This window comes from Chelonia mydas, chromosome 23 (genome assembly GCF_015237465.2).
Source record: "Chelonia mydas isolate rCheMyd1 chromosome 23, rCheMyd1.pri.v2, whole genome shotgun sequence".
NCBI lineage: Eukaryota > Metazoa > Chordata > Testudines > Cheloniidae > Chelonia > Chelonia mydas.
This window is the reverse complement of record NC_051263.2, coordinates 1,320,533-1,333,166: the sequence shown is the minus strand read 5'-3', so window position 1 is coordinate 1,333,166 and position 12,634 is coordinate 1,320,533. Positions and strand designations below refer to the sequence as shown.

Genomic DNA, 12,634 nt, shown 5'->3' with positions numbered 1-12,634 from the left:
TCCCCCTGGTGCGCAGGGTGCTAGTACCTACGGCATGGAGGCCCAGCCAACTCAAACAGCCGCCCAGGCTGTGTACACAAGGATGGAGTGTGCAGGAACCTGACAGAAAGGAACGTACACTGCAGCTTGTAACTAATCCTTTCAACAAGGAGCTTCTGAACACCCTCGCCCCCGGGGCCAGACGCCCAGTGAAGACCTGCTTTCAGTTGAAAGAAACAAGACAAATGGCATCGTAAAGAGAGGAGTTAAAGTGAGCTGCTTTTGCTGTTTTAGAGAACTGACTAGGATTCCTATCAGAGGTAGTAACCCTATTACAACGCAATGTACTTAAATGCAGCCCAAAATGTATTAACCTTAGGGTGAGGCCTGAAGATCTATTAATGATTATGTATAAACAGGTCCAATTTTCAACACTAATTCCTCATAATTACTGACTCCCACATCTTGGTTCACACACCGAGGAGGAAAGGTCAGTGCTAGTATTCCAAGATGATAAACACACACTCCTGTATATACAGCTGAAAGATCAGCTGGAATCGACTAGCTCCGTGGCCGAACCCCCTGAACTGCAAACAGCAGCATTCCTGGAAATAAGAACTGCAACTGCTTCCTCTGTTTAAATGTCTCAGGAGTACAGTATCCTTTTTACATATGCTGCATTTTTAACCCTTTTTAGTTAACTGACTTGCCATCTGAAAAAGTGATTTTTTTTAGAAGACATACTAATTTAAGAACTACATCACATATCAACCCAGAAGCACCTTAGGAAATAAAACCATGCAGAGATTTATAATGCCAAGTACCTTTTTCAAGAAATATTCAAGACCAGAACTAGAAGACTTTAATCTTATTGCACCTTTAACGCAGTCACAGTTGCCACCAAAGCCTCCATAACCACAATCTGGATTGTGAAACAAACTTCTTTAATGGCTATATTTCTTCTAAAAAGGGATCTGAATGTTGGTCAAGGTAACTCTGGTGCGTGTGTGAAATGCACAGCCATTTCAGACACTAAATTGTTTCGTTCTTTCTGAGAATGCTCTCGTGCCATTTAGATTGTCAGAATAGTGTATCCTGTGCAAACCTTTCAGAGAGCCAGGAGTCAGGAATTCTGTCTTGAATAGAAGTGAAACCAAACAATTCTATTTACCCAGATTTCATGCATCAAATGAAACATGAATGGTGGGGGGATACTTTGGAGAACCTCACCAACCAGGTGATCCAACACAGTTTAGTTTCCATCATGTATAAAAAAACCTGTTAGTCAAAAATCAATAACTTACAAGAATAACTGCTGCAAAGGGATTAATGAACAGAAGAGAACTAAACCAGCAAAGAGGGGAAAACCCGATCAGCCTCTCTGTAACGGACCTGGAACACCGGAGTGATATTCTTCAGTGCACTTGACCAGCCAGCAAAACAGCAGCAGATGAAACCTAGCACTGGCAACATCTTTATTTCAAAGCTGCTCTATTAGATAAGTGCATCCCTTCAATCAAACCTAAAATTCATCAGAACATTTGTTCCTTTTCTTCACCTCTAGACTTTTATTGTGCTTTATGCTACCAGAATGACAAACATTGATTGATAAATAGCAAATGTCTGACCACATGAGTGGAGGAAAACACGCAATCAAAATATTTTCTCATTACAGACAGAAAAAGGTGATCACTCATTTCACCCAAGAGCCGTTAGATAGACTAGGTGAGTTCCCGCACCACCAAAATTTCTCCTAGACCTACTTCCTAGAGATCTTTCTGCACATACTCTAGAATAGAGCCCTGCAAGGGACAGTTCTTTAATCCTGCTCCTGCTATTATGGCAGCAGGCCCCGCAGGACCCGCGTAGACATGAAAGTGGACATGGAGCAACTGTTCACCGTGACCACTGGCATCCATCGGAGAGGAACAAATTAACTAAAGCAAATCTACCAGCCCCATGAGATCTTGCAGGCAAGTCTGATGCACTTCCTGGTTGGCTCTGTCAAAGGGCTTTTGGGTAAAAACCAGATATTAAACTAAGATCTTTTCTTCCATAGCTTTCCCATGTGCACTTGGGAAAGCCTCTTCAGCTTTGTGCAAAATGGGAACAGCCCTGTCCGAGGTCCCTCTCTGGTGTTGAGACCCTACGTTGGGAAGCTCTCCACGTCAAATGATTAATACACATTGTACACAAAGTCTGTGTAAGTAGTGTTACAGCTGTGAGAAAGCAAACAAAACTAAATAGATAATAAAGGCTGGAATGCTGGCCATGCCCTGTGCAGTGTTTGTCTGTCTGTCAAGCTGAAGACGTACACAGTAGATTAACGTTCTGCCTAACTGCAATGGTCTCATTACTTTAGAAAACCAGGAAGTTGTTCTGCTAGCACTAATAGAAGCGCTAAACTTGTCAAAAATACCTAGTGTTAAAAGTCTATGATGACAATGCACAAGTGTGCGGCCTTTTTTTTTTTTTTTAAGACTATAATACAGCTGCAAGATTAACTTGGAAACTATTTAACGTGGCATATAACCTGAATTGAACACGTTTAATTCAAATTTCATTCCCTGTTTATTCAGAGTCAGGTTTCTTGTTTGATCACTTATGAGTTGCAGCTCAGCAGCCTGGGGAACAATTAATTTGGTTAGCAAGAGATACCAGCAAACGTATCGCAGCCTCCCTTCGATTTGATTTTCAAGAGACTTCCCCATAGTTTTTTAAAATATCTTATTGCTGAGCAGCTTGGTATTTTTCAAGCCTTATATTCCAAAGTTCTATCAAATTTATTTGAGCATGAGCTTTCGTGAGCTACAGCTCACTTCATCGGATGCATTCAGTGGAAAACTCAGTTTTCCACTGCATGCATCTGATGAAGTGAGCTGTAGCTCACGAAAGCTTATGCTCAGATAAATTTGTTAATCTCTAAGGTGCCACAAGTCCTCCTGTTCTTTTTGCGAATGCAGACTAAGACGGCTGCTACTCTGAAAACTGTCAAAGTTCTATGTTACAGTTCACACACATCTTCCCTGAGTGTATATTTAGGAAACAAAACATTTTTAACCCAAAATACATTGTTTATCAGGTGAAAAGTGAAAGCTGCCTTCTGAAAGGCATCCCTGGATCGACAGCACAAGCTCACGAGCCTGTCTTTGGAAAGACATAAATAGTTATCAGAGTAACAGCCGTGTTAGTCTGTATTCACAAAAAGAAAAGGAGGACTTGTGGCACCTTAGAGACGAACCAATTTATTTGAGCTTATGCTCAAATAAATTGGTTCGTCTCTAAGGTGCCACAAGTCCTCCTTTTCTTTTTATAAATAGTTATATTTGTCCACCTACAGCAACGAGATCACCAAGAAGAACAGGTGTTCCTTTCAGCACCAAATCTCAGATTCTGTTGCGGGCAAACTACAACCTGGAGGTGGGTGTGTACCTCCCTACATGTGTAAATAAAGCCACACACATCCGCCCCCCCTGCCATCACAATTCCACCTTTAGAAAACAACAGCATGTCTAAGATGCTGCTACAGTGAAGGTATTTACTTCACTGTACCTTTACTTACAGTGAAGGTAATTACAGCTGCAGTTGGAATACAGTAGAACCCCTTTATCACTAAAGACAACTATCCCACTGCCAGAGAAAGCTTTACTGGGATGCGCACACAAATATCGTTACTAAACCACGAAGTGGCCGCTAAAGGGCTTAGAACACATGAGGGAACAGCACACACACCCAGCCAACCAACCTGCCCTGGTGCTGCTCCATTTCTCCCACTTCCCCAGATCCTCCCCTCTCTCAGGCTCATCTACACTCAGTCCCCGACAAGGTAAACAGGGAAACTCCAGCCAAACATGTTAATATTTTTAAAATGTCCCTCTCTCCACCCACACCACCCTAACCCGTACCAAAACTCACTATCCACCGGCCTGCATCATGACTGGTGAGATGGAAGGAGCCTTTTCCAGCAGTCCTGTCAACTCTTATGTCTTGGCTTCAAGAGAACTCAGGAGCCCAGCTTGGCAAGGACACCCCCCCGGCCTCATTCCCAGCCAGATGACTTTATTACAAGCGAGAACACTTCCTACACGTTTAATGAACAGCGGCAGAAAAACACAGAGCAGCTTTAAACACTCTCCCACAGACACTCCTAGGTAAACTGGAGCGAGCATAAAAGATTTACAGCAGCATTAATTATTCATTTGGTAGTGATACATTCATATGTGTGCTGGAGAGACTGGAAAAGCCTCTCGGGAATTCTGAAGGGATCTGAATAGCGGCCTCGCCACGACGTGTCCATGTAAAACAACAGCAGCTATGCTCCCCTGTTGTAGGTGAATGCACAATAGGCCAAACTCTGCAATCAATGGGACTGGCAGAGGGGTTCAAGTCAGTGCAGAAATTAGCTCAGAACCAGCCACCTCGTTGTCCCACGCCAAACAGTAAGCCATAGCATACCTAACAAAGTCTTGTCCAGTAGTCGCAAAAAGAAAAGGAGGACTTGTGGCACCTTAGAGACTAACCAATTTATTTGAGCACACAAGTCCTCCTTTTCTTTTTGCGAATACAGACGAACACGGCTGCTCCTCTGAAACGTGTGCAGTAGTGACAGTAGCTCACGAAAGCTCATGCTCAAATAAATTGGTTAGTCTCTAAGGTGCCACAAGTCCTCCTGTTCTTTGTGCAGTAGTGTTTTTTTAAGTATCCATTGGAGGCAGTACAGTCTAGTAGATATGACACTGGGCTTCTATTCCCAGCTCTGCCACTGGCTTGCTGTGTGATCTTGGGCAAGTCATATCATTTCTCTGGGCCTCAGTTTCTCTTCCCCACTCTTCCATCTGGTCTAGCACTCATGACAGCACTTTTGGGCAGGGTCTGTATGAATATGTGCAGAGCCTAGCACAATGGGATCCCAATCCTGGTTGGAGGTCCGGGTGCTACTTTAACAAACTATTAACAACAGATCCCTTAGCACAGCAGGTACTTAGAAAGATGCTTCTGCCAGGAACCATGTATTTAGCCAATGTGAGATCCATTGAGTGAGCTGCTGAAATTGTTTAAAGTCATCAGCCGGAAGCGGTGGCGGTGGCATCACCACCTCATCTGGTGAGGGCGAGGAGACGGGGTTTTGTCAGCTCGCATTAAAAACAAGCGAGTGAGTATTTAGCCGCTGCTGCCATTAGGCCGACACTGGCAGTGCGGGTGGAACAATGGCTGGAGGCTCACCACCCACAGGTCAGTTTCCCTGCCTCTGTGGAAGGACGTCGGGGAAGAGTGCTGCACGGAAGTCAAGGGTGGACGGGGTAGAGCAAAGGGAGGGGGAACCACCTCTGGAACTTTAGCAAAGCAACGGACGAGTCGATGACACAGCAGCCATGTTGGCTCCCACTGGCTTGGAGCTTCTCTACCCACACAGCTGCATTGGTTCACAGTCAACTTTTAAACCAGCTTGGTTAATCTGGTGCAGGAGGCTGAGTGGACACTCTGATTTCAGTTTAAACCAGGCTTAGTTTGGTTTAGCTGAAATCAATTAGGAAGAAAGTTAGACTAACCCTAAACAAGCCGTTCTTAACTGAAATCAGAGTCTCCAGACGGGGCTTTGCACAGGTTTAAACTAAACTGGTGTAGGTTTGCGTACAGACAGGACACTGGGCTCTAACCTACTAAGAGCAACTCTTTAGAAGCCAGTGGGCCTGACTCTCCTCTGCCTTGCACCTCGATGCAAAGTGCGGTATTCCGATGTGACAGCTTATTACTCCTACTTTGTGCTGGTGTAAATGCCTGCACATAGTGCAGGGCAGCAGAGACTCAGGCCCACTGTTTAGCGAGGACATTTGATTGGTCTGCAGACATTTTTTTACAATGAGATGTTAACAAGACTTGTCTGCTCAAGAGTTGTTTTGCGCAGCGGTAGCTAGGCTGGTGTGCTGCACTGGCGTAAAAACTGATTTGTGCTGGTCCTTTTCGCACCCTTGCAGTGACATCTGTGCAACAGCAAACCTGTGTGGACAAGCACACAAAGAGATACACATAACCCACCCCTGCATTTTAACCTATGCCTTTTTAACACTCTGATCACCCCCTGAAATATACTGACCAATGAGAAACACCAAGTTAGTTTGTAGGTTGCATTAACACAAGGAGCACAAAAAGAAAGTGGAGTTTTCATTTCCTACAAAATGCGCAGTGGAGGGTGTTTTCCCTTAGGTTTATGGAAAACTTGATTCAATCGTTTTAAAGAGCTCAAAATGAAACTAAGATGTATAAATTCATTGTGATTATGGATCTCACTCAGCGCAGAACCAGCCTGCTCCAGAAAGCTCTGAAAGATCCCAGACTTCAAAAGCTACCAGATTAGGTCTCCCAGAATTTAACAACTCCTCAATGAGATCACCTTCTCTGAAAAGGCTGTTTATTAAATTGTATTGCTTTATCTGCTTAAGGAAGTTGGCAGCCAAGGCACTCCCCTCCTTTCAGCACAGAACTAGGAGTAAACCCCACCCAATCTTCCTTCTCCCACACTCACTCATTTGTGTATTCCAATTTCTCACTAGGAAACATGGACCTGTGTCCCCTCTTGAGCATGGACCTGTGTCCCTATCCTATACAGATAGGATTCCCAGTAAGGTTAAGAGGAGAAAATAAAGAACGTAGTCCATGAGAAATGTGTCCTGCCATTTGCTCCGGAGTTGGTGGCAGCTGCAACTTCAAATCTGAAATCAGGATCGAGCCCTTTCTAGGTAAAGTAGTAACTAAAAATGCACTGAGTTAAATTGGTAAAAAGCCTTGAGCAGGGGGAGGGAGTACTCTGAGTGCAACAGCAAGCAGACACAGCAGATATTTCGGCAAGATACCCAGGCACTGACATGTGCACTTCAAAAACTCTTCTAGTTTGGGGGGAAACATTTTAATTATTAACCACAGACCTTTTGATAAACAGCACTAGAATTTTTATGCCTCTAACAGAAAGCTCTACAGAGCACATGCAGAATATATTTTTAACCTTCCTTTAGCCCTCAGTGGAAAAGTGTTTGTAGTCCAAACTGAAAGAAAAATAGAGTCAAGCCTTCTTCCTTTTTAAACGAAAAGGGGGAAGGAGAAACCCTTATCTAGGAATGAAACAAATGTATTATTTCTTTTTTTGTGACATAAATTATCTCGATAAAAGAAAAACCAGTATGGATGTGGATCAAAGTGATCCAGTCTCACAAAGAACAGCTTTTATCAAATATGAATTGTAAAAATCAGTGTTGTAGAAAGAAAATACAGCCCTGTTTGAAGTATCAGTCACGTGGAAAACCTAATCTGGCCACAGAAGGCCAACCCCTATCAACAGGGAATTCAGATTATTACAGACTACTGCATCTCAGTTTAACAATTCATTCAGCCCCACAGGGATTCATTCAATTGTCACAAGCCTCAGGATGCCTTCCTTATGATAGAGCTACTGTTGGAATTAGCCTCAGCAGCCCATGAAAATATATCCCAGAGGTTTGTTTTCATACCCTGTTTGTAAAGTAAACTGCAGCTAGCCTAGCTGGGGCAAGAGAGCACAGATATGAACCATGTACCCTTTTGAATATTTCAAGAGCATTTACAGGGACAATGTCAGGGCTAGCGAGCTTAAAATTAGACCTGCCAACTTCATGTTGGCCCCTGTTGGTGCCTGTAACCCATTGCTCTGATCAGAAGGCTCCCTCTTCCCTTCTGAGCAACCAGGCGATTGAAATTCCCAAGAGTTTCAGCAGACAGCAAAGTGGGATCAATTTTGCCACGAGAGGCAGGAGGGAGGGTTCAATCTGCGATGGCAACCAAGACCTATCCCTGGGGGGGGGGGAAGTGCAGGAGAAGAGGTTGCTGGCGTTTTAGATACTGCTGCAGCCTTGGCTTGGGAAGAGGAGAGATTTCATTTTTTAAAATGACAGGTTACACATGGAGATTCTCAGTACCCACAACATCCCATCGAGGGCCAGATCCTTAGGTGAGGGAAATGGGCCCTGCTTCATTGACTTAAGGTGTGCCCACGTGTACCAGGTGAGGATCTGACCTGTGCCCCTCAAATCTATTGTTTGTGAACGACCAAACAATCTGAACGCTGTGCCAGAGCCCTCTGGAGCCCAAGATGTCTAGTTCTGATGGGACATCACTTTACTGGGGCAACAAATGGCTTCTGGGTAAGTTCTCCAAAAGTTCCACAAGGCAGACAGCTGCAGACAAACTACAACTGTCCTGTTTCATTGCCAAGGAATAGAAAGAGGTGCCTCTGCTTAGCATACTTGCAAAGACAAGCCCTCAGATATCACCACGTATGGAAAGAACACAGTTGGTTTTACAGACAAGGCCCAGGCTGCGATAATTGCTTCTTCTAGGATGAAATTATTCCACAGCAGAAACTCAGCAAAGGAGAACAGCTGTTCTGCAAGGGGAAGGGTTTCTAATTTCACTAAGACCCAAATTCTGAATACATTATTGCAAAAAGCCTTATAAAACGTGTGTGTTATGTTTACAGGAAAGCTGAGCAGGTCTCTCCTGCACCTTCAGCTTTGCTTTGAAGTTCTCTACCTAGGAACATCTGCAAGATATTCCTAGTCTGTTCGTCTGAGTCCGTCTCTGGCCCCAGTACCGTAATAACTGAGCGCCGCATAGACTGTAATATACTTATCCTCATACTCACGTCAGGCAGTATCCCCATTGTACAGATGGGGGACCAAGACACAGAGAGGCTAAGTGAGCTGCCCACTGTCACAAGGGGAGTCTGTGGCGGAGCAGGGGACTCGAACCCATGTCTCAAGTCCCAGGCTAGTGCTCTAACCACTGGGCCATCCTTCCTCTTAATCAGGGCATCCGGAATTCTATGGCACTTAGAGGCTAGGTTGCAATAAACTTGTAAGTCGTGATGGCAGCCACAGGACAGCCACTAGTGCCAACTTAGTGAATTCACACACCCCCCTTATTCTAAATCAAACAGCCATTTCCCTCCTTTTAGTCAGCTCCAATGAACCAATCTCTAAAATATATTTACAGCATGAGTGTGACCTTGAACACACCAAAAAATCTACTGTGCTTTCACACCAGTGGCAAAGCAAGCATAACACACCCGCAAATCAGAAGGCAGGGCTTTGTAACGGGGAAAATGACTCATACAAAGCGCAGGACAAGAGAGAATCAGGCCCAGCTGTGTTTTCCCCAAGACAGAGGGCAAAGGGCTTTTGGCAGGTTTGCACTGCCACTAGCAAACAATCACGCGCCAACCTTGCAAACACACCTGACCTTTTTGTCCTTCCTGTTTTCCAAAGAGCATTTATGCAAAGCATCAACGTAAGTGAAGAGCTAGTTAATTAATAAGCATTCCCCCCTACTCTCTGTGCTCTTCGCTCACTCTGAGGTTTAAATACATTGCCTGGCACTAAAGACCTTAGAGAAGAGAATTCTGTGCTAGATCAGTACAATTAGGCCAAAAAATATAAAAATTGTAGAGACTGAGGCAAGTGCACCAATACAGCCAGCAACCCCACAGGTACTGCAGCAGGAGCTACACTTCAGTCAGCTTTTACCCTAGGCCCAGGGTAAATTGTTGCATTTCGTGAATCCATGCACTGACATGGTTACACCATTTTCAGAAGCAGATCCAAGACCAAAGCTCTGCAGATGCACTCCTCGGCTGGAGACTGAAATCAAGGGTTTGTCACTCACATTTGGCTACAGGTGGAGGAGGGGTGGAATGGAGTACGTTCACAACCTTCCACTTCACAATGCTTCAATAAAATGGCTCTCAACCTTTTCCACATCTAGCTGGGACCTTCATTTCTTCTACCGAGATGGGATGGGCAAGGCAGTGTGTGACCCCGCAGCTCTAAGGGAAGTCAGAGCCCACCAGCTAGGGCACTGCAAGGTCACTTCTGCACAAGCATTCCTCATTATTGTTAGTGTAGACAGGACACTGGTAGCTACTCGTGTTGTAAGCCATGTCATCCAGACCTGTTCTGGGCAGACCCAGCCAGCACAGCGGCTACAGCACCAGTGGCCTGCTCTTTGCTAGTACTCCCACCGGCACTTAGGCAGTGGTGGGAAAGTTAAGAGAAAAATGCACAGTCCAGGAGATTTTGTTGACATGGTAGCGTGCCATGAAACACTCTTCTCTCAGTCAACAGAGAATGTGCATGCATCTCTGCCCCTGCCTGCCAAAGGAGCAGTTGGCCAGAGTTCAGGGATTGTCATGGCATCAGGGTACACATCAAACTAGTCTATCATGCAGCTGTGATGAGAGGGCATCTGTACTGCAAGCCATGCCAATGCTTTCCAGAAGAGCAGCAGGTTTGGACTGTGGCAGCAAGAGAAAGTGAGTGTGTGAGTATTGGAGACAGGAGAAAGTTACACATGACTGAACCAGTGTCTCCTCAATTCAGGTAGGTTGGGGCTAAACAAATACAAGTATTCAGTTTGGTTAAAAAGAGGAGGTTTTTTAGCTTGTGGGGGTTTTTTGGATTTGTTTTTTAAGGGTTGCCTCTGATTCTCCATCGCCCTCATTTTCACTTATGCAAAATGGATACAAACAATGGCATTCTGATTTGGTCTTGTTTCACACTCAATTTGCACAGGTGCAGGATGACAAAGAATCTGACACTTTGTGCTTCATTATGTTGTAATTCCAGTTAAAGCAGTTTGTTTTAATTGAAACATATCCTTTGTAGCCTTTGCAACCCGGACATTGCTGGGTCATGAGAACCTGAATGCTGTGACCTGGTTTTCACTGCCCAAGGCAGGTGAAGTGCAAGAAGTAAAGAGAGTATGAATGGGGAAAAGAAAACAAGATTGTTTAAATTCTAAAACCTTTCAGCAATCTCAGGTGTTCTTAGTAACAGCTCATAATATATTACAAAGAAATGCCCTCCTTTTTCATCCACAGAACATCTCTGGAATTGATTTGCACAACTGGAATCCAGGACAAATTGCAGTGTGAGTGGGCAACATGAAAGTGACATGTTTCATCTGTGTCCCCTGAGGATCTCATGCCCATTTACTGCAAGGTCACCATACTGACGCACAGCAGCAGACTTCCCAAATAAGTGCTCCATGTCAAACCTGACAAGCATTTGCAAATTGGGTGAGTGGCAACATTTCAGGGGCACAGTTCCGCCTTAAAGACATGCCAAACACACTTTGATAACAGCAACCAACCCCTGGTGCATGAGAATATCAAATCCATGTGTGCAGGTATACACATATGTTTCTAACTACACAAAAGACAAATCAGATCATCTAGGAAATTCTGGCTGAAAATGTACCTCCTTTGGAGTAAGCACTGGGACAGTTTTTAAAGTAAAAACTGATATGTACAGCACCTATCTTTATGAAAAGCAGCCCCCGCGCCCACTTTGGAAATCTATGATAGATAAGCCTCAGCCATCCGGCAGAAATCAGATTACAGAATAATCACTTAAATTTGTCAACTGTTTTGCCCTTTATTTTTCAGCTAGTAGGACTTATCTTTTTTTTTTTTTAACCACAACATTGGCATAAGAAACCATTTTGTTTCTTAAGTCTTTAAGAAGTTTGCTCCCATATTGAGGCTTCATAATCGTCAGCCTGTGCCCAGAGAAATATTTTAAACCTGTGATAAAGCCATGTGTCAAGGCAGTGGTAAGAGAGCACCTCACACAATCTTAGCGCAACAAAACTATTCCCAGCTACTCTAAAGGACTAGCCCTTGGCCTGATAACATTATGCAATTTCCTACATCAAGGGTGGATGTTTCAAAACAGTTTGACCAATTGCCCTTTGCGTCTCTCCCTGGCCCTTGTCACAAGAGCTCCTACTTTAATTTTAGTTTAAAGGCTAAGTTAACTTGCAGCGTAGGAATGTCTGTACCACTCCTCTCCTATTAAAGACTTAGTGTTCATAACGGCATATTGAACGGAAGTGCTTAACCTCTGCTCTGGATACAGGGATGAATAGGCTCTTTATACATCCTCACAAGCCCAAGATGAGAGCAAGCACATTTCACGTTTATCCCACAAGCCCTTGGTTCATTTATTTCTCACTATTGTCTTTCCTCAGAAAGCACCTTCATGTGCAGTTTATACAGGGAGGAAGGGAGTTCCTATGCCCCTGTGCAAAAGAACAACTCAGAACAGGCACTTTTACTGCAGTTCAGAGGAGGAAAAAGAGTTTCTGCATTCCAAGTTGTTGCTGCAAATAATATCCTTGATGCAATCAGGGTGGGGAGGCCAGGAGAAGAGGCGTTCATAGTCTAAAGTCTTATCTTTCCTGAGTGTAAAGGTTATTTATGATACTGATGTGCCAGCTAGGGATGTAAATACCATTTCAAAGATTAAAAAATATTTCGTTTAAATGGTCAACCGATTAAGCAGCTGGGGCTGATCCCGCCAGCCAGCATGGCTTGGGATGGGGCTGGGCCAGGGGGTTAACGATTAAGGCAGGCTAATCAGTAAGACTAACGCTTACTGGTTAACCAGTTAACATTTTAACATCCCTAGTGCCAGCCTCCTCCCAACTCAAGGTAGCAGCTTTCTGATTTGAAGGAAGGAAGCAGTTTTTGTCGGACTGGGAAAGGAAAGCCTGCAAAGCGCAGTTCCTCATTCTGTCACTCCACACTGCAAATCTACAACATGCTTCTCTTGGAGCACTGTCTCCAGAG

General features: G+C 44.3%; 1 protein-coding gene across 5 annotated transcripts in view; it reads right to left on the bottom strand.

Annotated features, from left to right (window-relative positions):
• SIPA1L3 (signal induced proliferation associated 1 like 3) overlaps nucleotides 1–12,634 on the bottom strand; it is a 113,335-nt gene that overhangs the window by 81,499 nt on the left and 19,202 nt on the right. The gene's annotated exons all lie outside the window — the stretch shown is intronic.